The sequence below is a fragment of the Lithobates pipiens genome, unplaced genomic scaffold (assembly GCF_037356315.1).
Source record: "Lithobates pipiens isolate NorthernLeopardFrog02 unplaced genomic scaffold, aLitPip1_a1.2 Scaffold_13, whole genome shotgun sequence".
NCBI classification, from domain to species: Eukaryota; Metazoa; Chordata; class Amphibia; order Anura; family Ranidae; genus Lithobates; species Lithobates pipiens.
In genome coordinates, this window is record NW_027507718.1 from 117,293,243 (window position 1) to 117,320,737 (window position 27,495).

Here is a 27,495-nt window from a genome sequence, read left to right on the forward strand (position 1 = left end):
ACCTGGGTGTGGTTCACATGGGCAACCACAAATACTCGTTGTCACAACTGGTCATGCGGCGGCTGCACCATTTGGGGTTGTGCTGAGTGAAGTTGAACATTTCCTCTATGCTATTATATTACGAACATCGCAAAAATGGGGGCTTACTCCTTGCCTCTATTTTCAGTGGGACAGGTTCAGAGAGTTAGCCGGCCACAGAGAAGGGAGGAGTTCCCTACTTGGGCTGGATAAGGGGTATGGCATTGGAGTCAGCACAGGAGGTACCCGGGCAGTCAGTCAGTGAGTCCACATGGGCGGCTTATGTGATGGTATGAAGGGTGGTTTTTTGGTGCAGGAGTCTGGGGTCAAGCATGGCCGTGTGGGGGGTAAGGTTTTTGGTTTGGTACTTTGGTTCCAGGAACATGGTAAACGGGGTCGGTGACTGCCATTGAGTGGAAACTAGCGGGTTTGTAGCTTTTGTTTAAGCTGCTGGGCAGGGTGGAATGGACAAAGGAATTTGGATTGGGCAGTTTAAAAAAAAAATTAATGAGAATCAAAGGGTTAGAGGGGTGGAGGTGCTGCGGTTTGTGGTACCAGGTTGCAGGGTATGCTCTTGGAAAATGGTAAGGGAGTTTCTAGGTTTTAGAACAGATGGAATGGGGGGGGGGGGTTCACAAGGCTGGGAAGTATTGGCCTAGGTTACAGTTCCTGTTTGGGTGTTCTGAAAGTGCTGCAGGGACGCAACGTTGGATGGTGCAGAACACACTCCTTCCGCGTCGGGGCGGCTGTGGAAGCTGCCAGATGTGGGTTGGATGAGGCGGCAGTAAGTAGGACTGGTAGGTGGGAAGCGAGGAGATTCTGCACTTACATATGCCTTCGCTTTAAAAAAGTAAGAGGAGGTGGGGGGTAGGCTGTACATACAAGCCGTGTTGTTTGAGGAATGGGGTAAGCTGGTTTACGTTAAAGTTGGTGCTGCATTTGGCAGTTTTTCACCCAGATGGAGGTCTTGTACACCTTGTCTGGATTTCTTGGTCGTTTGTATGTTTGTTGGGGGGGCTAGGAGAGCAGATGTGAGACTGGTTGGCAGACAGTTGGGTATCTAGAGGAGGGAGGCATGTGTTCACAGGCTAGGGGTATACAGGCTGAGGCGGAACAAGATGGTATCGGAAGTGGAACGTTAGACGTGGAGGGATAGACCACCGGTTGGTTCGGTATGCATGTGGGTGGTAATGCTTTAGGGTCCAGACGATCAGGGAGCTGATTTTGGATGTTATGTCAGATATTTTAAAACTTCAGACGGTTTTCCTAACAGTATGCTGCTGGGGTCTGACATGGGTGAGCGGACGACAAAGTGCATGGCACGGTCCGTGGCAAAAAGTAACAAGACCTGCATCAGAGTTTATCAGGTGGTGGGGAGGTTTGTGGCTCAGAATTGGGGCATTGTGATCAGGCAAGTAGAGGTGGAAACTAACGTGGGCCTGTAATTGAGGGCGTTGACATACACCTCTCGGTTGTGGTGATTGTTGGCTGTGCACTGGGGCTGCAAGATGGGATCCAGCGGACCCTGGGGGTGTGGGGGAGCCCTTAATGGTAAGGTGTCATCCTTGAGGGCTGTGGCGGTGTTTTGTTGGTCTTTGACGGTGGCAGTAAACATATGTGATGGAAAGGGGTGGGAGGCTCATTGGCAGTATTTGCCCCTCCGGTGTATTCCAACGAAAGGTTAGCTGGAATACTGTAATAGTTGCACTGCGGGAAGGGGGTTGTTGGAGTACAAGTGGTATAGCAGTAAGAGACAAGTTGGGTACCTCTGAACTACACTGGTCAAGTGAGGCCTGGAATGGAAAAGACAGAAAGAAAAAGTAGTGCAGGGCCGGGCATGACAGTGTGTTTAGGGGAGACAAGAAAGGATGAGGCAGTTTTTCTCACCCTCCCTATATGTTGTCTGTGTTTGTTGGTTTATGTGTTTTCTTTCTTTCAGGAGCATGGCAGATGGTCGTCATGGCAGCAGTGGATTGGCAGTGTTTTGTTGGTCTTTGAGGGTGGCAGTAAACATATGTGATGGACAGGGGTTAGGGGCTCATTGGTAGTATGTGCCCCTCCATTGTATTCCAGCGAAAGCTTAGCTGGAATACTGTAATGGTTGCACTGTGGGAAGGAGGTTGTCTCCGAGCTGATTATCCGCTGGAGGCCTATCGTGTGGAAAAAGGTCCCACAGTGTATTGGGGGAATATGTGTTGGAGTTCGGGGGTGCCATCAAAGACCAACAGGCTGGAGTTAAACAAGTTGTTACGGATGTGATATTTTGGTATATATTTGATATTGGAGTTATTTATATGGGGAGAATAATAAATAGGCTGCTATGGCCATTTATACTCCAAAATTAAGGTGTGGTCTCATCATTTTAGAAGGGATAAGAAATGGGGATGTTGCAGTACAAGTGGTATAGCAGTAAGAGGCAAGTTGGATACCTCTGAACAACACTGGTCATGTATTTTCTGCAATGTATAAAATATATAAAAATGCCCCTGCTGCCTGTCTGTACTGTTCATTTTTAGGTAGATGATCTTCTTCACCTTCCAACTTTAGCTAACCTATTTCTAGCATGCTTACACTTTTGCTTGTTGTAAAGGATTAAAATAATAAACATGTTATACTTACCTTCTCTGTGCAATGGAGCAGCCCCGATTTTCCTCTTCTGGGGTCCCCCACTAGTGCTCTCAGTTGTTCCTCTTCTCTGTGTGCCCCCATAGCATAGCAAGCCACTTACTTTGGAAGTACACCTGCAAGATCATGCCTGTGCCAGGCTGTCTCTATAGATACACAAAACACAGCTCAGGTCTGCCTCCCTGCTCCCTCCTCACAAGATTTAATTGACAGCAGCAGAAACCAATGGTTCCTGCTGCTACCTCTGTGTCCTGTAAGTTATGGAACAAAGACCAGCTCCACTGAAAACGGGCTCAGCACTGGATCAAGATATAACTCAGAAAAGTATATAGGGAGGTAAGGGAGGCAATACTACCACTGGAACATTTTTTACCTTAAAGTGGTGTTCCACAGAAAAAAATCATTAATATTCCTAAAAAAAAAAACATTTGGAATTTTTTTTTTAACTCACCTCTAAATGCCTGTTGCTAGGGGGTCCCTCGTAGTCTGCCTCATTCAGTGCCTGGGCTGGTGACATCACTTCCTCTCGGCACAGGAAGAGCTCAGCTCTGTCCACTCCCTCCTGTCAGTCATCTGGGACATGTGACAGGTCCCAGATGACTGTGCGGCCAATCACAGCGCACGACTACGCTCTTGCATGTGCAGTGGGTGCCCCGGCTGTGAAGCCACAGCCGGGTGCCCACAGTTGTAATGCCAGCGCCGCCGAGCAGAGGGGGGGATGAGTGGGGCTTCGCTGGACCCTGGAACAGGTAAGTGGCCGATTATTAAAAGTCAGCAGATGCAGTATTTTTAGCTGCTGACTTTTATTTTTATTTTTTTATGGAAACTCCTCTTTAATGCAGGGAATGCATTAAAGTAAGACATGCCCTGGTTTTAGAACCACTTTAAGTATCAAACACATTTTAGAACTTTGATTTAGCAGGAAGCTTTCATTTTCATCAAGCTGTATTTGAATACTTAGGTAGATCTATGTCTGTATTCTAGCATTGCAACTTCCTGATCCACTTGTGGAGCAATATGTGAGCAATAATCAAATCATCAATGCTAGAATACAGACATAGATAAGCTTTACTTTTTGTTAACCTTTTCTTCTAATAAGGATCTAATAGTTTTTGATTCTTCCTACGTCTATGTCAATTTTTCTCAACTCCAGTCCTCAAGTACCCCCAACAGGTCATGTTTTCAGACTTTCCATTATTATTCACAGGGGATTTGATCAGTTTCACTGCCTTAGTAGTTACCACAGCCGTTTCTTCTGAGGGAAATCCTGAAAACATGACCTGTTTTGGGTACTTGAGGACTGGAGTTGAGAAACATTGCTCTATGTAAGTTACAAACAAGGTGTTCTTTAGTAGGGATGAGCCAAAGGTAAAGGTATTTCCTTGATCCAGAGGACAAATAACTCCCACAAGCTGGATCTAGCAATCACCGGATAGGCCTCTCTCACTGACCTAGCAGCCGGTGAGATGCTCCAACAAAGTCTCTGCCACAGACTTGATAAGTTTAGCGATCTTGTTATGCAATCCTCTGCCACAGAAAGGCACAATAAGCTTCTGGTTGCAAAATTAAAGAGTTTCCCCACAGTACCTGATACTTTCAGCCAACCCGGCGATACTGTGTGGTAGACAACCCAGGATGCATCCTCCAACTGAGTCTCCAGGCTTCTCCATGAGGCAGCGGCCTTATTGCTCGGTCCTCCTCAGAAAAGTCCTCCCCTGGATCCTCCAGTTGCTTGGCTTCTCCCCGCAGGCAAGACAGCACAGGATCATCTCTGGATCAATAGGCCCCAGAGCCTCTGGGCCTGCCTTTCAGTTGCGGAGCCTTAGGCCAGCCGGCCCCGAGACATTGAATAAGGCAGCACACACCTCAGGCCAGGAGGGCTATGAGGTCGGGAAAAATGAACCCCAGAAAATGCTGTTGGTACCTTAAGTACCCTTACCCAGAATTCACAACGGGTAGACCACTCCCACCGGGCTGTTTCTGAGTAAAAGGGGTACCCAATACATTTAGCTTGTTGCATTTCCAACACTTACCGGCACCCACGGTCAAGTGGAAATTAGCACAACCCAGCCAAACTGGTACAGAAGCCAGAACTTTAGCATTATTAGTCTGAACCAAACTGCAGCTTCAGACAAACTTAAATTTACAAAAATACTAGCATTGGTATTAAAAATACCAGCTCTGCATATGGATATTAAGGGGAACCCTGCACCCAAATTAAAAAAAGGAAAGGCGTGGGGCCCCCAGGCTCTATATACTCTGAACAGCAGTTTACAGGCAGTGCAAACAAGACAGCGACTGTAGGTTTGTTGTTAAGTAGAATCTGTTTGTAATTTTTGAACTAGTACATTTTTAAAGTGTAGCTCCAGTCAAAAAATCTATTTTTAAGCTTTTTGGAAAACATAGGGAAGGATTATCACCCCTGTAACATTTTTTTACTGTTTGTGCACCTCTTCAGAAGATTTCACCTCACTTTCTGTCCCAATGACAAATGTTTTTTGAAAATTTGGGGTTTTTAGTGAAGCAAGGATTGGTGATAAAGCATCAGTGGAGAGGAGACACGTTTTTCCCATATCAACTCTGAGCCCTTGTACACACGGTAGGACATTCCGACCACAAAATCCGTCTGATTTTTTCTGACGGATTTTGGGCCTGCCCTATATGCTCTGCAGAAATTTGGGCCTAAGGTGTTGGTGTTGCCACAACACTGTAAGCCCTCACAGTTATCTTGGTGGGCGCTGGAATGCCCTGCTGTGAACTATTATATCAAGAATTGTAATTACATGCCATTGTTGAACAGTGGTAGAAAAATTGGGCCTTTGGTGGTGGGGGTGCTGTTGCCACAACACTGTAAGTCCTCACAGTTACTCTTGGTGGGTGCTGAAACGGGCCCTGCTGTGAAATATTATATCAAGAATTGTAATTACATGCACCTGTTGAACAGGGGCAGACAAATTGGGCCTTTGGTGATGGTGAGGTGTTGGTGGTGTTGCCACAACACTGTAAGCCCTCACAGTTATTCTTGGTGAGCGCAGGAATGGGCCCTATTGTGAAATATTAGATCAAGAATTGTGATTACATGTCCCTGTTGAACAGGGGCAAAAAAATTGGGCCTTAGGCACTGGTGCCACAACACTGCAACACCACACAGAAACTCTAGTTGGAGCGCTGGAATGAGCCCTGCTGCAAAGTATTGCATCAACATTTTTTAATTACATGCCCCTGTTAAACAGGGGCTGAAAAATTGGGCCTTAGGCACTGGTGCTGGTGTCACAACACTGCAACCCCTCAAAGATACTCTAGTTGGAGCGCAATAATAAGCCCTGCTGCGAGATGGCAGCTGCTGGAGGATTAGAGGTGTACCGGGTATGGTGTGACGACATGGACCACTGGCTTTCTCTTTCTCAGTGGCGGAATTATCAGGGTCGCAACAGTCGCAAGTGCGACTGGGCCCTGTAATTCTCTGCCACTTCAGGGGGCCCACTGGCAGCCCGCCCGCCGCCCTCCGCCCGCCGCCCGAGGGGCCCACCTGACTGTCCGGCCGGGGGTGTGCGTGTGCTGTTATTCATTTTCGCTGACTCGCTTGTCATGCCGTGGTGAGGGGGGGCCGGGGGGGGGGCTTCCTTCACCAGCGAGAGAAGTGCTTGCTTGGCTCCGCCCCCGCCTATCCAGAGCGACTGTAAGGGAGGCGGGGCGGACACAAAAAAAAAACCAGCCAATTCAGTGAAGGCAGGGGAGGAGCTCTCTGAGTCTGAAGCAAGGCTTTCCTGGAGGAGCGGAGGCACGTTTCGTCGAGGAACTTTGAGTCTCTCTCTCTGCAGTCTGCTGGATTCTGAGGAGGGGGAATCGATCATCATCGATTGATTGACGGTAAGTCGCCATCCCCCCTCCAGATTGTGCCAGCCCGCCACCCCCCTCCAGTGCCACCACCTGCCCTCCAGTGCCACCAGCCCACCATCGCCCCTCCAGTGCCACCACCACCCCTCCAGACTGTGCCACCCCCTGCCCTCCAGTGCCAGCAGCCCACCACCCCCCCTCCAGTGCCACCACCCCCCCCCTCCAGACTGTTCCACCCCATCCCCCTCCAGACTGTTCCACCCCACCCCCCCCCCCAGACTGTTCCACCCCATCCCCCTCCAGACTGTTCCACCCCACCCCCCCGGACTGTTCCACCCCATCCCCCTCCAGACTGTTCCACCCCATCCCCCCCCCCAGACTGTTCCACCCCATCCCCCCCCCAGACTGTTCCACCCCACCCCCCCCCAGACTGTTCCACCCCATCCCCCTCCAGACTGTTCCACCCCATCCCCCCCCCAGACTGTTCCACCCCATCCCCCCCCAGACTGTTCCACCCCATCCCCCCCCCAGACTGTTCCACCCCACCCCCCCCAGACTGTTCCACCCCATACCCCTCCAGACTGTTCCACCCCATCCCCCTCCAGACTGTGCCACCACCCCCTCTCCAGTGCCACCAGCCCACCACCCCCTCTCCAGTGCCACCACCCCACCACCCCCTCCAGTGCCACCACCACCCCTCCAGACTGTTCCACCACCCCCCTCCGAACTGTTCCACCACTTCCCCTCCAGACTGCCTCCACCGCCCCTCCAGTGCAACCCCTCCCTCCAATGCCACCACCACCCCTCCAGTGCCACCATAGTGCCACCAGCCCACCACCCCCCCCCTCCAGTGCCCCCACCACCATCCCCCTCCAGTGCCACCACCATCCCCCTCCAGTGCCGCTACCCCCACCTCCCTCCAGTACCACCACCCCCCCTCCAGACTGTGCCACCACCACCCCTCAAGTGCTACTAGCCCACCACCCCCCTCCAGTGCCACCACCTGCCCTCCAGTGCCACCAGCCCACCATCGCCCCTCCAGTGCCACCACCACCCCTCCAGACTGTGCCACCCCCTGCCCTCCAGTGCCAGCAGCCCACCACCCCCCCTCCAGTGCCACCACCACCCCCCCTCCAGACTGTTCCACCCCACCCCCCCCCCAGACTGTTCCACCCCATCCCCCTCCAGACTGTTCCACCCCACCCCCCCCCAGACTGTTCCACCCCATCCCCCTCCAGACTGTTCCACCCCATCCCCCCCCCAGACTGTTCCACCCCATCCCCCCCCCAGACTGTTCCACCCCACCCCCCCCAGACTGTTCCACCCCATCCCCCTCCAGACTGTTCCACCCCATCCCCCCCCCAGACTGTTCCACCCCACCCCCCCCCAGACTGTTCCACCCCACCCCCTCCAGACTGTTCCACCCCATACCCCTCCAGACTGTTCCACCCCATCCCCCTCCAGACTGTGCCACCACCCCCTCTCCAGTGCCACCAGCCCACCACCCCCTCTCCAGTGCCACCACCCCACCCCCCCCTCCAGTGCCACCACCACCCCTCCAGACTGTTCCACCACCCCCCTCCGAACTGTTCCACCACTTCCCCTCCAGACTGCCTCCACCGCCCCTCCAGTGCAACCCCTCCCTCCAATGCCACCACCACCCCTCCAGTGCCACCATAGTGCCACCAGCCCACCACCCCCCCCTCCAGTGCCCCCACCACCATCCCCCTCCAGTGCCACCACCATCCCCCTCCAGTGCCGCTACCCCCACCTCCCTCCAGTACCACCACCCCCCCTCCAGACTGTGCCACCACCACCCCTCAAGTGCTACTAGCCCACCACCCCCCCCCAGTGCCACCACCTGCCCTCCAGTGCCACCAGCCCACCATCGCCCCTCCAGTGCCACCACCACCCCTCCAGACTGTGCCACCCCCTGCCCTCCAGTGCCAGCAGCCCACCACCCCCCCTCCAGTGCCACCACCACCCCCCCTCCAGACTGTTCCACCCCATCCCCCTCCAGACTGTTCCACCCCACCCCCCCCAGACTGTTCCACCCCATCCCCCTCCAGACTGTTCCACCCCATCCCCCCCAGACTGTTCCACCCCACCCCCCCCCCCAGACTGTTCCACCCCATCCCCCTCCAGACTGTTCCACCCCATCCCCCTCCAGACTGTTCCACCCCATCCCCCCCCAGACTGTTCCACCCCATCCCCCCCCCCCAGACTGTTCCACCCCATCCCCCCCCAGACTGTTTCACCCCATACCCCTCCAGACTGTTCCACCCCATCCCCCTCCAGACTGTGCCACCACCCCCTCTCCAGTGCCACCAGCCCACCACCCCCTCTCCAGTGCCACCACCACCCCTCCAGACTGTGCCATCCGCCCTCCAGTGCCATCACCACCCCTCCAGACTGTTCCACCACCCCCCTCCGGACTGTTCCACCACTTCCCCTCCAGACTGCCTCCACCGCCCCTCCAGTGCAACCCCTCCCTCCAATGCCACCACCACCCCTCCAGTGCCACCATAGTGCCACCAGCCCACCACCCCCCCCCCTCCAGTGCCCCCACCACCATCCCCCTCCAGTGCCACCACCATCCCCCTCCAGTGCCGCTACCCCCACCTCCCTCCAGTACCACCAGCCCACCACCACCCCTCCAGACTGTGCCACCACCCCCCGGACTGTGCCATCACCCCTCCAGTGCCACCACCACCCCCCCTCTAGTGCCTCACCACCCCTCCAGACTGTGCCACCACCCCCCCGGACTGTGCCAGTGCCACCACCACTCCCCCTCTATTGCCTTCACCACCCCTCCAGACTGTGCCACCAGCCCCCTCTAGTGCCACCACCACCCCTTGAGTGCCACTAGCCCACCACCCCCCCTCCAGTGCCACCACCACCCCTCCAGACTGTGCCACCACCCCTCCAGTGCCCCCACCCGCCCTCCAGTGCCACCAGCCCTCCACCCCCCCTCCAGTGCCACCCCCCCTCCAGACTGTCCCACCCCCCCTCCAGACTGTGCCACCCCCCTCCAGACTGTGCCACCCCCCCTCCAGACTGTGCCATCACCACCACCCCTCCAGCCTGTGCCACCACCACCACCCCTCCAGACTGCCACCACCCGCCCTCCAGTGCCACCCATCCCTCCAATGCCACCATCCCCCTCCAATGCCACCACCCTCCCTCCAGTACCACCAGCCCACCACCCCCCTCCAGACTGCCACCACCACCCCTCCAGACTGTGCCACCACCCCCCGGACTGTGCCATCACCCCTCCAGTGCCACCACCACCCCCCCTAATGCCACCACCCCCCCTCTAGTGCCACCACCACCCCCCCTCTAGTGCCACCACCACCCCCCTCCAGTGCCGCTACCACCACCCCCCCTCCAGACTGTATATAAGAAGTAGTGTTGCGCAGTACTGGGTTGGGTGATATTATCCTGAGAAATCAGTAAATTCTGTCCACATCACAATAATTAAAGTTAGATGTGTTATCGCCCAGACTAAAAGGGGATATATAAGAGGCTAAAATTGGCAAAATAATATTAAAAAAAAATGATGCTCAGGTGTGAACGAGTATGAGTGGGTGTCTTCTACGTCACAATGTGAATAACATAGTACATCCAATAATAAACAAAATAAATAGTGGTTCTTAATGCGATTAACACAAAATCGCATGAAAAGTGCCAGTGCTAGAAGGTGGATAAATCTGTAGAAATATCAACTACACCATAAATAAAAACCAATGTACATAAAAAAGTCGCTAAAAAACAGGAATTATGTGAACCGAGTATGATAGTGGCTAGGAAATCGCATAAAGTGGCAGTGCCAAAAATTATTGTAAATAAATGCGTATAAATATCTTTATACCATATGCTAAATTGTGTAAATACGGTGAACACATAAAATCATGTGACATAAACAAAAAACAAGCAATTGAAAACGTGTCAAAAAAAAAAAAAAATGAGATCTCTATAAAAATATTCGCAGTAAATGTGCACAGTGATTTAAAAAGCTATATTAACCAATAAAAAGATTGCACAATCACATATATCAAGTTTGTGTCCATTCAAGATGTGCGATAACTGGTGGTGATTATATTCAAAATCGCATGCAACAAAAAACGCATAAAGTGCTGGTATCAGATTTTTGTGTGCACTGTAAAGTAACGTTGCAAACAGTGATGGTATTAGTGATGGTGACTATATCCCACGTGGTCCTGTGTACTCAGGGTATGGATGTCCCCTTACCTTACAGCTGTAAGGTAACAGCGTTTAACATGTGTATCCTCACGTTCCTGGTGGTCTTTATCCCACGAGGTCCTATCCCCCTGTTCCACCCCACCCCCCCCAGACTGTTCCACCCCATACCCCTCCAGACTGTTCCACCCCACCCCCCTCCAGACTGTGCCACCACCCCCCTCCAGTACCACCACTGCATTGGGGACACAGGCTGAACTGGGGACACAGCTTGAATTGGTGACACAGGCTGCACTGGGGAAACAGGCTGCATTGGGGACACAGCTTGAATTGGTGACACCGGCCTCACTGGGGACACCGGCCGCACTGGGGACACAGCTTGCAGTGGTGAGACCGGCTGCACTGGGGACACAGGCCTCACTGGGGTCACAGCTTGCACTGGGGTCACAGCTTGCACTGGGGTCACAGCTTGCACTGGGGTCACAGCTTGCACTGGGGTCACAGGCCGCACTGGGGACCCTGGCCGCACTGGGGACACTGGCCGCACTGGGGACACTGGCCGCACTGGGGACACAGCTTGCAGTGGTGAGACCGGCTGCACTGGGGACACAGGCCTCACTGGGGTCACAGCTTGCACTGGGGTCACAGCTAGCACTGGGGACACTGGCCGCACTGGGGACACTGGCCGTACTGGGGACACTGGCCGCACTGGGGACACTGGCCGCACTGGGGACACTGGCCGCACTGGGGACACAGCTTGCAGTGGTGAGACTGGCTGCACTGGGGACACAGGCCTCACTGGGGTCACAGCTTGCACTGGGGTCACAGCTAGCACTGGGGACACTGGCCGCACTGGGGACAATGGCCGCACTGGGGACACTGGCCGCACTGGGGACACTGGCCGCACTGGGGACACTGGCCGCACTGGGGACACTGGCCTCACTGGGGACACAGGCCTCACTGGGGACACAGGCCGCACTGAGGACACAGCTTGAATTGGTGACACCGGCTGCACTGGGGAAACAAGCTGCATTGGGGACACAGCTTGAATTGGTGCAGCCTGTGTCACCAATTCAAGCTGTGTCCTCAGTTCAGCCTGTGTCCCCAATGCAGTGGTGGTACTGGAGGGCAGTGTTACTGGAGGGGGGTGTTGGTGGCATTGCCTGCATAAAACATTGTAATTTCATGAGATATATTATGAGGGCGTGTTTGGGGGCGGAATTAGGGGCTGGACATGGTAGGGGTTGGGTGGGGCAACAGATGGCGAGTAACCCTTGAGGCCTGGCTAGTAGCTTTGGCCTAGAAATTTTGAGCCCTGTATATGCAAAATGTTTTGCATTTAATTTCAATTTTAAACTGAATGAGTTGTTTTACAAGGTGATCGTTTACATATATTCAAGTAACCAACTGCAATTCTCTGTCTAGAATTCCTGTTAGGTCAGCTAGAACTTTGCCTTTCTGGTGGTCTTCCAAACAACGTGAGAAGTTAAGGTGGACCTTCACAAGCCGCTTGAAGACTTGCAACAGGCAGCTTTGCAGGTATGATGAGCCAATATCTGTACCAGATTCATATGTCAATGTCATAGACTCCAATTTCTGAGGCAGTTTATACACGGTGCAAATTTCTTTGCAGGAAAGAAATTTGCACAATTCCTCCCTCAGCACAGTGCTGACAGGGGAATCCATCGTGCCAAGCATTTGTCTTCTCTCGGCTGGGGGGGTTGGGCATGCAGGCAGGAGAAGACAGTGATTATTGCTTAAGGCTATAGCAGCCAGTAGCGATAGTTAGAAGAGAATTCGGCAGGATGGTTGTACACGAGTCGATTGATCGATCAACTTGGCACATTCAGGCTGGCAATTCGAATCTCTTCTAGTCCTCGGCCAGGATTAAAACAGTCTATGGCCTGCCTAAGACTAAAGCCCCGTGAACACGATTAGAAAATCGTAAGAAAAATACCGCTTTCCAACCGATCGTATGCTAATAGGATCATTAGTACAGGACTTTTGAGAGCTGATCATGACAGTTCATTTGATATTATCCAGTTGTACATGCATGAAAATTTTTTGTTGTACAATACCAGATCGGCCGATTTTCGTTAAATCGGTAGAGTTGTCGTTAAAAAATGCAATACAAATACATTACAACACATGACATCACTTCTGAAGTCTTATTCTGTCAAACAAGAATTTTCGTAACTTTCGTAAACTCTTCATTTTTGATATGAGATATATATACAGATGAAATGATTTTTTTTATATGTTTTTTTTTATTACTGTTACGCATTTTTACATTGTTCTATGTTCAATAAATATGTACTTCTATTAATTTACCTCCACAATGTCATTAGCCTCATTTAAAGTCTAGGGCTGAAACAACTAATCGATTATGAAATGAATCGATTACTATTTTCATAAGCGATTAAACGGCCAGTAACATAATGGAGTTAAAAAAAAAAAACTAAAATTAGCCCTTTATAGTACAAAAGAGCAAATAATTGCTACTGTAAATATTACTTTCACAGTTCTACAGTAAAAAAAATGAATCCCTTACAGTAGTGATTATTTGCTCTTTTTTACTATAAAGGGCTCATTTTAGTTTTTCTAACCCCATTATGTTACTAAATGTCTTGGACCTGGTTCATAGCTATGCGTTTTTGGTGCTTTTTGCAGAAACTAACTTCAGTTCATATACATGGTTTCCTATGGGACATGTTCACATCCTATTCTTTTTTTCAGTCGCTGTGTATTTGGAAAGGGTCAGGGCCTTTTTTTAACGCAAAACAATGCTTTTTTGGTTTAATATACTTCAATGGATAAGCTGCAGAAGCATGTAATATGTTTTTGCAACAATTTGTGTTTTTTAATCTGCCCAAAGGGAGACTTTGTTTGTTTTTTAAATAAAATAACAAATGATCTCTGTCTGATGATATTTACCAGATTCACCCTTTAATAGTATATACAGTATATATCCTCTATATAGTTTATACAGTATATCTCCTCTAATATTATATACAGTATATCTCCTCTAATATTATATACAGTATATCTCCTCTAATATTATATACAGTATATCTCCTCTAATATTATATACAGTATATCTCCTCTAACAGTATATACAGTATCTCTCTTCTGTCTGTTATTCTCAGAGTGGATTAGAAATTCCCTAGCCATATAGTTGGTTATTTATATTTACTACAGCATAGGGATATTTAAGAATAAATTGCCTTTTTTTTAAACTTTACACACCACACTTTTTAAAGGTTATTAACCGATTAATCAAAACAATAATTGGCCAACTAATCGATTATGAAATTAATCGTTCGTTGCAGCCCTATTAAAGTCCCAACTCTTCTTTATTTACATGTAGTCCTGGAAGGAACATTCTCCCTCCTCAATTTTTTTCCACACTTGTATCAACATTTGACCTAGGTACCACAGGATGTATATAGTGTGTGTGTGTGTGTGTATATATATATATGTATATTATCTAATTTGTACCTTGTTGCAATTACCTTGTATTACAGTTCTGTACAAAATCATAGCAAAAAGTGTTAAAAAAAATGTCACCACTGAAAGGGCTGACATGTTCCCCAAGTCTTTTTTCCGCATTTGTGTGCTCTGGCTATTTGATTGGCCGGTGTCACGATGACGTCACTCCCGTGCATGTGTGCAGGAGACCTGAGTTCTGGCACAAAGCTCTGAAGATCCGGCAAGGTAATCCTGGACCTTCAGAGCGCCCTGAACAAATAAGTTAAAAGGCGTAACTCCACTTTAACTAATGGCTAAATGATGGCAGTTGTGGACTGTCAGTATTCCCCCTGATGCTCAGCCAGCCATGCTTTATGGGAAAAAGTAATCCAAAATAGTGACAATGGTTATCTAGCATTGTATTATAGGAAAAACAACTTGTCACTGAATATTGACGTGCAGAATTATTTTTCTTTGGTGTTTGTGTGTTTTTAATGATCACAGCTTAGGTTTTACTTTGCATAAAAAGAACTAACTAGAGAGCTTATTCACTATCGCACAAATTCAGGCAATTTGCAGATAAAAAGATAGAGCACTTAAAGGGGTTGTAAACCCTCGTGTTTTTCACATTAATGCATCCTATGCTTTAAGTTGAAAAAAACAACTGGCAGTGACCGGCCCCTATCCCCCCATTTTATTTACCTGAGCCATGTATTTCCCTCGGTGGAGACACGCTCTCCCTCTCTCCACGGGGTCCTGGCAATTGGATAGATTGATAGCAGTGCAGCCATTGGCTCCCTGCTGTCAATCAAATCCTTGCGTGCTGAGTCTGGCATTCAGGTATATGGATGCAAATGCTGGACTCTGGAGCGTGCCCACAAAAGTAACCCCCCCCTGAGAGAGTGCTCCTCCTAGGGGGTTATCTGATGCAGAGAGGAGCCACAAGAGTCACCGAGGGACCCCAGAAGAGGACGATAAGGGCCAATCTGTGCAAAAGGAGCTGCACAGTGGAGGTAAGTATGATAGCTTTATCATTTTAAAAAATACAACAACAAGGGCTTACAACCCCTTTAACTTGGGCATAGGACTGAATAGGGAATAGAATCCCAGAATATGGCCATGCCCCACCTACACTTCTTATTCTTCTAATCCTTCACTTTGGGTAACCTTAGCCAGGTAGTTCCCAGCAGTCAATTACTAGGCCGCACCATGGTGGGAGTCCATTTACTATAAAGCTTCATCGAAAACAGCTAGTTTTTACTTATAATGACCCTGTCTAATCTTGGGTCACTTCTATGAAAGTGTGAGTTAATGGATCAATACAATGAATTTTTCAAAATGTGTGTGCTGCCCCAGAAATATAGCTGCACTATATATTTTGCATAATTTTGGTTAATAATACCCTAGTTGCCCTGTTCATTGTGAATATTGAACAATGCTAGACTCTATAAAATGTGTATCTGTTCATCTCGCATGTAATCCTAGGTATTATATATGGAGTGCCTTTTCTGAAGAGCTTGCATACCATGACTCTAATATACTTTTATTTACAGAAAATAAAAAATAAACACTTTTGCATCATAATGTCATCCACGCAGTCTAGAAGTGGTGCTCAGAAACGTAAAAAGGCTAAGGAAGAGCAGATGAAAATTCAAAAAATGCCTAAAATAAGTACTTTCTTTTCCACCCCTAAAACTGTGGTTGAAAGTTATAGAGATAGCAGTGAGGAAACTGAAAAAAGTATTCAGGAAAGTGTAAATATCTCACGGATCAGTCAGCCGACAGTTGGTGAAGAAACTTGCGCTATTGAATTTCCACTAGAAGATGACAGCAGTAATCCACTTGAAGGCTGTAGCACAATACAAGACCAACCTCTTGGCACCACCACAAATACAGATGAAGATGAAGATTTAGATTTGGTGAGCAGTAGAGCATCTTCAGGTGGTGCTATTGATAGTAGTATTGCTGGTGAGCAATATGTGACTGACAGGGGACATTACCCAGTTACAATAACAGATCCAAGTGTTAAAAGGTTTATATTAGCTCATGGCCCATGCAGACCTCCAGGACCTTTCCCCCGAGATAATGATACTAAGAAAAGATGCTTTTCTGTAAGCTATTATGAGCGAGTCACCAAGACAGGGCTTAAACTACCTTTAATGTGGCTTTGTTACTCTCCAAAGCTTAATGCAGCGTACTGTGAACCATGCTGGTTGTTTGCAGACCGTAAAAAAGTAGGATTTGAACCTGCATGGGCCAAAGGGATCCAGAAGTGGCAGAGGCTGTCTGCTAAAATTCAGATCCATGAGTCTTCACAAACACACATGGAAGCATGTGTACTCTATGATCAGTGGAGGCGTAATAAAACAATTGATGAGGAAAATGAAAAACAAATTAGACGAGAAAAAAACTTTTGGAGGCAGGTCCTACAAAGAATTGTTAATGTTACATTAACAATGGCAATGGCTAATCTAGCCTTTCGTGGTCACAGGGAGCGCCTGGGAGAGGTTAACAATGGAAACTTTCTCTCCATCATAGAGCTACTTGCAGAATATGACCCAATTTTAAAGGAACTTCTCCAGTTACCCCAAGGCACATTTAAATATTTGAGCCCCAAAATACAAAATGAGCTAATAGAAATTCTGTCCAAAAAAGTCCAAAGTGAAATAGTTTCTGAAATAAAAAATACACCATTTTATTGTATAATAATGGACACAACCCAGGACATATCCAAAGTAGATCAGATGAGTCAGATATTTCGTTATGTATCTGTGGAAAGAGATGCAAATCAACGAGCCCGCAGTATAACAATAAATGAGGCTTTCTTAGGGTTCCATGCCATTGAAGATCAGAGTGCAGCACAGATTGCTAGCAATATTGTTGCCTGCATAGAGAGCAAGGGCCTTGAAATATCAAAGTGTCGTGGTCAGGGTTATGATGGTGCAGCAACAATGAGTGGTGTCTATTCTGGTGTGCAGGCTCGGATAGCAAAGATGGAAAAGAATGCCCTCTATGTGCATTGTGCAGCACACAATCTAAATCTTGTCATTCAGGATGCCGTTTCTGACATACCAGAAGTTTCTAGATTCTTTGATGTGGTGAATAATTTATACACCTTCTTTGGGGAAAGCATACGCAGATGGGCCTTTCTCTCATCATTCACATCTGAATCTTCTGTCACACTGAAACGGCTTTGCCCTACACGGTGGTCTTCTAGACATGATTCCCTGCTTGCACTTCGTTTCCGTTTTCCAGACATCATGCAAGCTTTGTCAAAAATAATCCTTCTTTCATCAAAACCAATAGAAAGAGATGACGCTGCAAATCTAAAAAAGAAAATTGAATCTTTTGAGTTTGTGCTTCTTGTTGCCCTGCAAACTAAAATCTTGAACCATGTGAATGCAATTTCAAAAGCCTTGCAATCAAAAGACATGGAACTGTCTGGGGCAGTGCAGCTCATTCAGAATGCTGTTACAGCCCTTTCCAGCTACAGGAATAATTTCGAGGAAGCCAAAGAAACTGCAGTGACACTTGCAGAAAAATGGGCAATTGAAGCAAAGTTTTCAAATAAAAGAATTAAAAAAGTAAAGCGGCGCTTTGATGAGCTGTGTGTTGATGAAAGATTATCTGATCCAGAGGAGCGCTTTAAAACAACTGTATTTTATAGATGTTTGGATATGATTATAAACCAGCTGTCAGACCGCTTTACAGGAATGAATGCAGTCCTTCATAGATTTGAGATTGTTCAGCCTGCCATTCTTGCTTCTCAATCTGATGATAATCTGATTGCAGCAGCATCCAAACTGCATGAATTTTACAAGGAGGATCTATCACCAGATTTTCCCGGGCAGCTTCTTTCATTCCGTTCAGCTCTTCAAAAAGAGGTTCGCAGTTGTTCCACTGTAAAGGATCTTGCTCACCTACTGCTTGTTGAAAACAGTGCACTGTCTTCTACTGTCCCAGATGTCTGCATAGCATTACTGTTGTTCCTCACACTCCCAGTAACCGTAGCAACTGCAGAAAGGTCTTTTTCAAAATTAAAAATAATTAAAAGTTATTTGAGAAACTCCATGTCTCAGCAAAGACTCACTGGGCTTGCTTTGTTAAGCATAGAAAATGAGAGAGCTAGAAGACTCAACATCGAAAGCATTGTAGATGACTTTGCTGAAGCAAAAGCAAGGCGTCGTCATTTTTAATGACCGTAGTAAGTTTGCAGTTATATCTGTTCTGTTACAAGTTACACTAAATCAGCCTTTCTCAACTTTTTTTACCCCAGAGGAATCCTTTCATCAATTTTCAAGTCTTGGGGAACTTTTACTAAAACCTATCCATTAGGGGTCAATGGGAGGAATGAAGCCTACATTGGTGGTCAGTGGGTCTGTCTTTCTTATCGTGGTGGTCAGAATGCCACCTTTTAGACAGCTAAATAGATCAAATGGCCCTAAATCAAAGCAGATGCCATCAGATAGGAGGTCAATCAGCTCCAGCTCATGGAACCTCCAATAACCTCTGTAGAAACTCTAGGGTTCCTCTGAACCTTTGTTGAGAATTGCTGCCCTAAAGACTTTTTCAATTTTGTTACCAGTTACACTAACCTATTTTTATGGTTGAACCTCGCATGCTTGGTTCCAAGTTAAACTAACCAGTTAAGTTGAATGCATGCTAGTTTCAATAAACCATGCTAATATATATATATATACACACCTTTTCAATTTTACAGGTCTTTCTTCACAGAAACAAAGTTAAATGTGTGAAATAGTTTTTCAGTTCTAAAAAAAAGTTGGAAGTTATTGTTGGCCCTGTTGTGGACCCTTTTTTTGAAGAAGCTATTGGCCCTGTTGTGGACCCTTTTTTTGAAGAAGCTATTGGCCCTGTTGTGGACCCTTTTTTTGAAGAAGCTATTGGCCCTGTTGTGGACCCTTTTTTTTTTTGAAGAAGAAGCTATTGTTGGCCCTGTTGTGGACCCTTTCTGAAGGTTTTTAGTAAGTTTGTGTGTCTATACATATGTACAGTGTTTTTATATTTCCAAATTAATCTCATTCAAAATGTTATATTTTATGTCTTTAAATATATAATTGAAATGTGGATCTTTGACTATAACTTTGTCTAATGGATGTATATATCGCCTTGATTTATGGTTGTTCTTCATGATATTTTGCAGATCCATTATCATCATTGTGACCTGTCATGTGACCATGTCCTATCCTGAAGTTTCCTCTTGACAGTTACGGTAAGTTGAAATCAGAAACAGAAATGTTTTACTTTGTTGTACAGTGGAAAAAAAAAAAAAATCAAAATCATGCTTTTTTTTGGGGGGGGGGGGGGGCCTTCCTGATTTCTTGCACCGGGGCCCTGAGGTTTCTAGTTACGCCACTGCTCTTTCTTATCTCTTTCCTGTCCTTTCTCTACTAACTTTGATTGTATATGTGGCGGACTCTTGCTGCTGCGATTTCAGTGTAATGCATAGGCCTTATGGCAGGACTTACCGGGCTTCTCGGGTTTGGGAGTGGACAGCCGACGGTATGTGTTTGCTGACCCCCCATGCTCGGTCGACCACACACTTCTGCCTTGTTGTATGCGCCCCTGACTCATTATCACGGGTAGCGTGCTTATTTCTAACCATGCTATGTCTTGTGATTCCGCCTCTGCTACTATGCTTCTGTACTGTTCCTTTTTTTATGTTGATACTCAAAATAAGCCCTGCTGCAAAGTATTACATCAAAAATTGTAATTACACGCCCCTGTTAAACAGGGGCTGAAAAATTGGGCTTTAGGCACTGGTGCCACAACTCTGCAACCACTCACAGATATTGTAGTTGAGGCTCCACCTCCTCATCCTCCTTGTCCTCCTCATCCTCTTCCTGTGTGATCGGCAGGCCAGCAGAAACACTGTTTGGATAAAGGGGGCCTTGAGAGGTAAGGAAGTCCTCCTCTTTCTGCCTCTGTTCTGCCTCAAGTGCCATGTCCATTATTCCAGGCAGTGTGTGCTCCATCCCTGATCATGGCCCACTGGCGTGGAGAATAAAAACAAGCTCCCCTGACCCTTTCCTGGTGCCATAGTCATACAGGTACTCATTGATGGCCCTCTGCTGCGTGTGCAGCTGCTGCAGCATGGCCAACGTTGAGTTCCACCTGGTGGGAATGTCACAGATTAGGCGGTTCTTGGGCAGGTTCAATTCCTTTTGGAGGTCAGCCAGCCGAGCACTGGCATTATATGACCAGCGGAAATGCACACAGACTTTCCTGGCCTGCCTCAGGACATCCTGTAAGCCCAGGTACTTGCCCAAGAACTGCTGCACCACCAAGTTAAGGATGTGAGCCAAACAAGGCACATGGGTCAGTTGTCCCTGTCGGAGGGCAGAGAGGAGGTTGGTGCCATTGTCACAAACCACCATTCCTGGCTTAAGCTGGTGTGCCGTCAACCACCTCTCAGCCTGCCCCTGCAGAGCTGACAGAATTTCTGCCCCAGTGTGGCTCTTGTCCCCTGAGCACACCAGCGCAAGCACCTCATGGCATCTTTTTTCCTACGTACTTGCATAGCCACTTGAACGCCTATGGAGCACCGCTGGTTCCAAGGATAAAGTACAGGAAGAGGCCATGGAGGAAGAAGAGGAGGGGGTGTTAGAATCCCCAGTTGTAGCATTTTGGAGGCATGGTGGCGGAACAACCTCCAACACTACTGCACCTTGTCCTGCATCCTTCCCAGCTGCCAGCAGAGTCACCCAATGCACCGTAAAAGATAGGTAACTTCCCTGTCCATGCCTGCTGGACCATGAGTCAGCGGTAACATGCACCTTACTGCTGACCGCCCTGTCCAGCGAGGCCAAGACATTGCCTTCCACATGCCGGTAGAGAGCAGGAATTGCCTTCCATGAGAAAAAGTGCCATTTGGGAACCTGCCACTGAGAAACCGCACATTCCACAAACTCACGGAAGGAGGCAGAGTCTACCAACTGAAAAGGCAGCAGTTGAAGTGCTAGCAATTTAGCCAAGCTAGCATACAACCGCTGGGCGTGTGGATGACTGGGAGTGAACTTCTTTTGGCAGTGCAGCAGCTGGGGCAGGGAAATTTGCCTGGTACAATCTGGCGTCAGTGTACCAATAGCAGATTGCCCGCAAGCACTTGGCTGTGACAAACCTAATTCTACACCTTCATTCCTCTCAGTGCAGGTTTCAGAGAGGACTGAATGTATAGTGGGGTTGGAGATCCCAGCTGATGGAGAGGTCCGCTTTGTTCTTTGGTGTGGGTCTTTTAGGTACGCTTGCTAACGAACTGCATGGCAGGTTGACATATATCTGGTCAAGCATGTGGTGCCCAAGCGGCTGATGCTTGAGACATATGTTGCAAATAGCAGCGTTGCTTTCTGATGCACTCATCTCAAAAAAGGCCCACACCAAAGAACTTTTGGAATAACTCGCAGAGACAGCAGCGCTTAAGCTGGCCCCTGGAGGGCATCCTGCCTCATTGGAGATGTGCCTCCTCCCCCTCCTCCTGCTCTCTCCTATCAGGCACCCCCGTGGAGTCAGTGACCTCATCATCCCCTCCCCTCCCTCCTCATCACTGGAGCAAACCTGGCATTACGCTGCAGCGGGGGGAACATGACTGCCAGATTGCTGTCCTTCTTGGGCACCCACTCTCTCTGGGCTCACGTAACTGCCTTCCTCTAGCTGGGTACCATCATCAGAGCCTTCTAAAATGCTGGGCATCCTCCTGGAGCATGTACCCAACACTGTGGTCAAACAGTTCGGGGGACTCCTCAGGAGGACATGGTGGGGCTAGGGAAGGAGTGACTTATGCCATTGAGCCGTGGGAAGAGGCCGCATTGGCAGCTGCTTTGCCAAAGTACCCTAAACCTGGGTGAGGGAGGATGAGGAGGATGAGGATGGCTTGGTCATCCACTCTACCAAGTCTTGCAGCTCAACGTGGCCAGGTCCTGAAAAGAAGGACGAGCGTGTCCCACGGCCACGTGCTGATGAGGATGCACAGTGTCCACGACCAGCACTGTTGCCTCTAGACACAGAGCCTGCTTGCCCTCTTTTATTGGCTTGTGACTGTCTGCCTCTCCTTGTTGGCCTTCCAGACATCCTAATGGCCTGCAGGGAGAAGTAGCTGCACAAAGCTGGGATATATATACTGATTATACTGCAGCTAGCAGAATCAACTGCCTGCTTGTAGTATTATTAGTATGAGAACGCCGGCAATTTAATTCAGGTAATCTTTAGGTGCACACTGTGCAAAGGAAACTAAAATAAAATACTGTGACTCCCTGCCTGTATTTGTATGAGAACGCCGGCAATTGTATTCAGGTAAAGCTTTAGGTGCACACTGTGGAAATAACACAGTACACTAAGTGAAAATAATGCAGTTCCCTGTCTATCAGTATATTATGAAGAGAATAACAGGAACGGATCTAGCTAAACTGAATACAGTGTATAAATATATATACAACACATCTGGGATGCATATATATCCTCTATACACTGTAACTGAAGCTAACTAACTCGCCTGCCTATTCTATCTAACTTAAATCAAATGACACTGTCTCTCTGTCTAGCGTTCTCTTCCACCGCAACAGACTACACAAGGCCAACACGCAGGTGGTCTTATATAGTGTGGGGCATGTACTAAACCCCCTGCGATATAATTTGCCAAAGCCACCCTGGCTTTGGCCAATCATGGCTCTCTGTTTTTTCTGCGATGTGATTGGCCAAAGCATGCGGGTACTAGTGCATGCTTGTAATATAAAGGAAACATTCAGCGCACACTATGATCTAATATACACATAAAAAAAAAAATTGCAAGCTGAACACTATAAGGCAAATCACAAATCCTTAGAAACAGATATAAAATAAACAGAAAAGTGAAGCTCAATAAACAAACTTCATTCAATTCATAAAGTTCATAAACTGATGAAAGGCCAAAAGACTCTATGGATAAACACCCAGTGCAAAGCAAAGAAAACTTGTCGCGCAATGGGTACAGTTCATACAGTTCATATGCTGATGAGAAGCTGGATAGTATTGTAAATAAACACCCGGTGCACACCACAGTTTAGTGTAATATCATCTCAGTGGTAAATCCTCCACCAAACAGATAAGGTACTCTTACCAAATACGGAGGACCACTGAATGAACAAATGGTCAGAAAAGATTATTTCCACACATGGGTGAAGATGATGCCCCAATCCAGTTTAACCAGCGTTTTAGAAATCAGCCATACAAAAAAGGAGGGGAAGCGATCTCAGTGCAGACTGTACCGATCGTTTTTTATTGTAAAAATAGCAGCAAACAAGCAAACAGCTGAGAAAGTGCTTACTATATGGCTCAACAGCGTGCAGTATTTAAAAACGACATAAAAATAACAAATATGAAAGATTCAGACAACCACAATCCGTAGCTCTTCCCCCGTACGTACGTTATGTCCGAACGGACTTCGTCAGCGGTGGGTGGAACTACTATGCCACCCAGCACCCACCCAGCAGTACCTATATAGGAGTCTAAGGTCCACGTGAGGTGTCCGCAGTGTAAAGGATGTCGTGACTGGAAGACCATGAAGCGGAAACATCCACACATTATACACCAGCACCAAAAAGATGTGGGGACACCTATAGGCTAAATAGTATATGCCATACATTACAAACCGTGCATATTCACTACTGTCATATTAAATTACTAAAAATAATCATTACAAATCGTAAAGCATTTTTATACAGTAATTCATAAAATAAATAATACAGAAATATTTTTAATATGTATATATCAAAAACATGTACATGGACGAAAAAAAACCACGAGCATCTGAAAGGTATCAATAAATAAATAAAAAAAGTATGAAAGTTTAATATCTTCACTGCACTAGAAGATAAGTGTGGGGGAACGGGGGGAACCCCAAAATTTTAAACACTTTGGGTCTCTATTATGAAAGTATTTAAATTGTCTGGAGACATTATGAGTCTTCAGTCCTTTTTTGATGTTGTTTACGTGCTCTCCAATGGGAACGCTAAGCGGTCTCGAGGTTCTACCTACATATTGCAAACCGCAATCTCACTTGAACACGTAAACAACACCAATAGTATTACAAGTAGAGATGGACGAACTTCCGACGGGACATTTCGCGAACACGAACCGTGAACGCGGCCGAAGGTTCGCAAACCGCAAAGTTTGCGGCGGGCCCCATTGACTTCAATGGCAGGCGAACTTTAAAAACCTACAGATCATATTTCCAGCCACAAAATAATTACTAGCTGTGCACACATAGTCCCACCACATGGCCACTGACATAACACATGTATGAAGTGAATCTAGGATCGACAGCTACAAGCATCCTTTTTTTATATGTGAAATTTTGACAATTCAGGACTCAGGAGCGCATGAAAGCAATGGAGGAGAGAGCACTGACACCAGCACTGTGATAGAGAGCACTGACACCAGCACCGAGATAGAGAGCACTGACACAAGCACCGAGATAGAGAGCACTGACACCAGCACAGTGATAGAGAGAGAGAGCCGTGACACCAGCATCGTGATAGAGAGCACTGTTGGTGGTAGTGTATTTGGGGGTGCACACAGCAGAGAGTGAAGAGGGTGCAGATCGAGAGGATGAGGAAGGTGCAGAAGAGTAAGGCTGAGTGAGCCACTCAACCAAGTCTGGTGCATCCTTTGATGTAATCGCACGCACCTTCTGCAATTTGCCACTTTGGCTCAAGTCTGTTGCTCCTGCCCTACCCCTACCACCCCTGCGGAAGGGCCTGCCTCTTCCTCTGCCTGTCATTTTTTAAATGTGACAAAAGTCTCTAGAGAAATGCAGTATGTATGTGGAAGAAGGTATATAACACCCCGCTTCAATCTGTCATTTTTTGGGGCCACTGGTCTATCACACCAATTATAATACTTTTTTTTTTATTGCGTTTGTCACCCTTTGTAGTATCACTGCAGAACCGCTCAGCAGTCACAATGCTGCACAGTAGAAATGCACTATACTATGCTTTCTATATGTGCAAGTATTTTATACCTGTATTACACACCTATATACTGCACCAGTCCTTACAAGGACCTTTGTGGACCTAGTAGCTAGTAATTTGCAGACTGTACCTCAGTCCCTACACTGGTAAAGGACTGCTGCAGAATAGGGCGGCAGTCAAGTATAATATTCTTTCTATATTTGGAAGAAAGTATATTATACGTGTACAACCCTATATACTGTACACCTATACCAGTCCTTAAAAGGACCTTTGTGGACCTAATAGTAATAGCTAGTGATTAAACTGACTGTCCCTGCTGCACACAGTGTCCTGTCCCTCCCTGCACTGACAAAAGACAGGGTGCTGCAATCACCAGCACTGCAATGCACTGAACCCTATATACTGTACACCTATACCAGTCCTTAAAAGGACCTTTGTGGACCTAATAGTAATAGCTAGTGATTAAACTGACTGTCCCTGCTGCACACAGCGTCCTGTCCCTCCCTGCACTGACAAAAGACAGGCTGCTGCAATCACCAGCACAGCAGTGCACTGAACCCTATATACTGTACTACACCTATACCATACCAGTCCTTAAAAGGACTTTTGTGGACCTAATAGCTAGCGATTTGTGTCACTACAATCTCTCCCTGCTCCACACAGCAACTTCTCCCTATAATGACATAAGACAGAATGTAAAATGGCCGCCAGATCAGGTCTATTTATAAGGTGGGGGAATGTCCAATTGTCCATTTGCTGAAATGTCTCAATTGGCTGTCCTGTACCCCATGATGGATGTGTCATCATGGGTCAAAGTTCTTTCACACTGTAAACACATATGTCCACCGGGCGAACAGCAGCAATAGTCTGCCAATCGGGCGAATCGCAAACACGCAAAATTCGCATCGAAATGACCGCCGGGCAAACAGTTCGGCCATCCCTAATTACAAATAATCAAGTTTTTTATGGCATATGTAATACCAGTAGTTGAAGCTACGAAATCTTTCCTTCTCTTCACATTGTGTTTACATTGTTTACAAGGTGGACATCGGCCACAACCATAAAAACCAGTTAAGAAAGAAAATATCCTGTTTTCATTCAAAACAGGAGGGTCCACAACACTGGGGGCTAAAACGTCCCTAAGAGAGGGGCTTTCCTATAAATAAACCGAGGTTGTGATGGTAAAACGGTACCTAAAATCCAGTCTTTTTTTCAAAATATCCCAGTGCTTCATTACAATTTTTTAAAATTTCCTGTGCTGGATATTATAGTCTAGAATGGTCCTAAATTCTGAGCCATCCTTCTGTTTCTTTCTACCATTAGACTCAGATACCAGTGTAGCTCGATCAATGTCACCAATGTCTTGGATTTCCTTTGTGATAACATTCCTTTGATATCCTTTCTGAATAAATCGTTCAGCCAGTATCTCTGACTGTGCAAAATAATCTTCCTTCAGAGAGCAGTTGCGTCTGAGACATATAAACTGGCCCCTAGGTATATTGCACAGCCACAATCTATGATAACAGCTATCCAAGGGTATAAACCCGTTTCTATCTGTTGTTTTAAAAAAAGTTCTTTGTTTTGAAAGACATACCTTCCCTAAAAAATTCTAGATCTAAAAAAGATATACGAGAGGGGTCAGCATTCCAGGATAATGTAATATTTTTGGTATTTCCATTTAACTTAGACATGAACATTTGTAAGCTGGTCATATTACCCTCCCAAATAATGATTAAATCATCAATATACCTAAAATAACATTTAAGTTTTGTTGTCCTATTATGAAAGATGGTCTCCTCCTCCCACAAAGCCATAAACAAATTCGCAACACTGGGCGCGAAACGTGCACCCATAGCTACTCCAAGTACCTGCAAATAAAATTTGTTGTCATACCAAAAGTAATTTTTTGTCCGGCAGAACTCTAGGGCATCCAAAAGAAAATTCTTATGTATAATCAGAAGATTAGATCCATCAAGGGCCCATTTTACAGATCCTATGGCATCCTGATGGCCAATTATAGTATATAGAGAACCCACGTCTGCTGTGACAAGAATACTATCCTCACATGCAGGCGTGGATTCAATAATTTGGATAGCATGTTTAGTGTCTTTAACCACTTGCTTACTGGGCACTTAAACCCCCCTCAGTCCCAGACCAATTTTCAGCTTTCAGCGCTGATGCACTTTGAATGACAATTGCACGGGCATACAACACTGTACCCAAATGAAATTTTTATCATTTTTTTCCCACAAATAGAGCTTTCTTTTGGTGGTATTTAGTTACAGCTCGGAGTTTTATTTTTTGCTAAACAAACAAAAAAAGATGCAAAAAAAATCATGTTTTAATAGTTTGTTATAAAATTTTGCAAACGGGTCATTTTTCTCCT

The 27,495-nt window shown here is 47.0% G+C and overlaps 1 protein-coding gene and 1 long non-coding RNA gene across 2 annotated transcripts in view; one reads left to right on the forward strand and one right to left on the reverse strand.

Annotated features, from left to right (window-relative positions):
* The window catches only part of YJEFN3 (YjeF N-terminal domain containing 3), a 358,972-nt gene that overhangs the window by 96,465 nt on the left and 235,012 nt on the right, over positions 1-27,495 (reverse strand). The window lies entirely within an intron of this gene.
* LOC143974257 (uncharacterized) overlaps positions 12,104-27,495 on the forward strand; it is a 30,948-nt gene continuing 15,556 nt past the window's right edge. The window contains exons 1-2 of the long non-coding RNA XR_013272190.1: positions 12,104-12,219; positions 19,310-19,378. This is a non-coding gene — a long non-coding RNA (uncharacterized LOC143974257). The remainder of the gene's footprint in view (positions 12,220-19,309; positions 19,379-27,495) is intronic.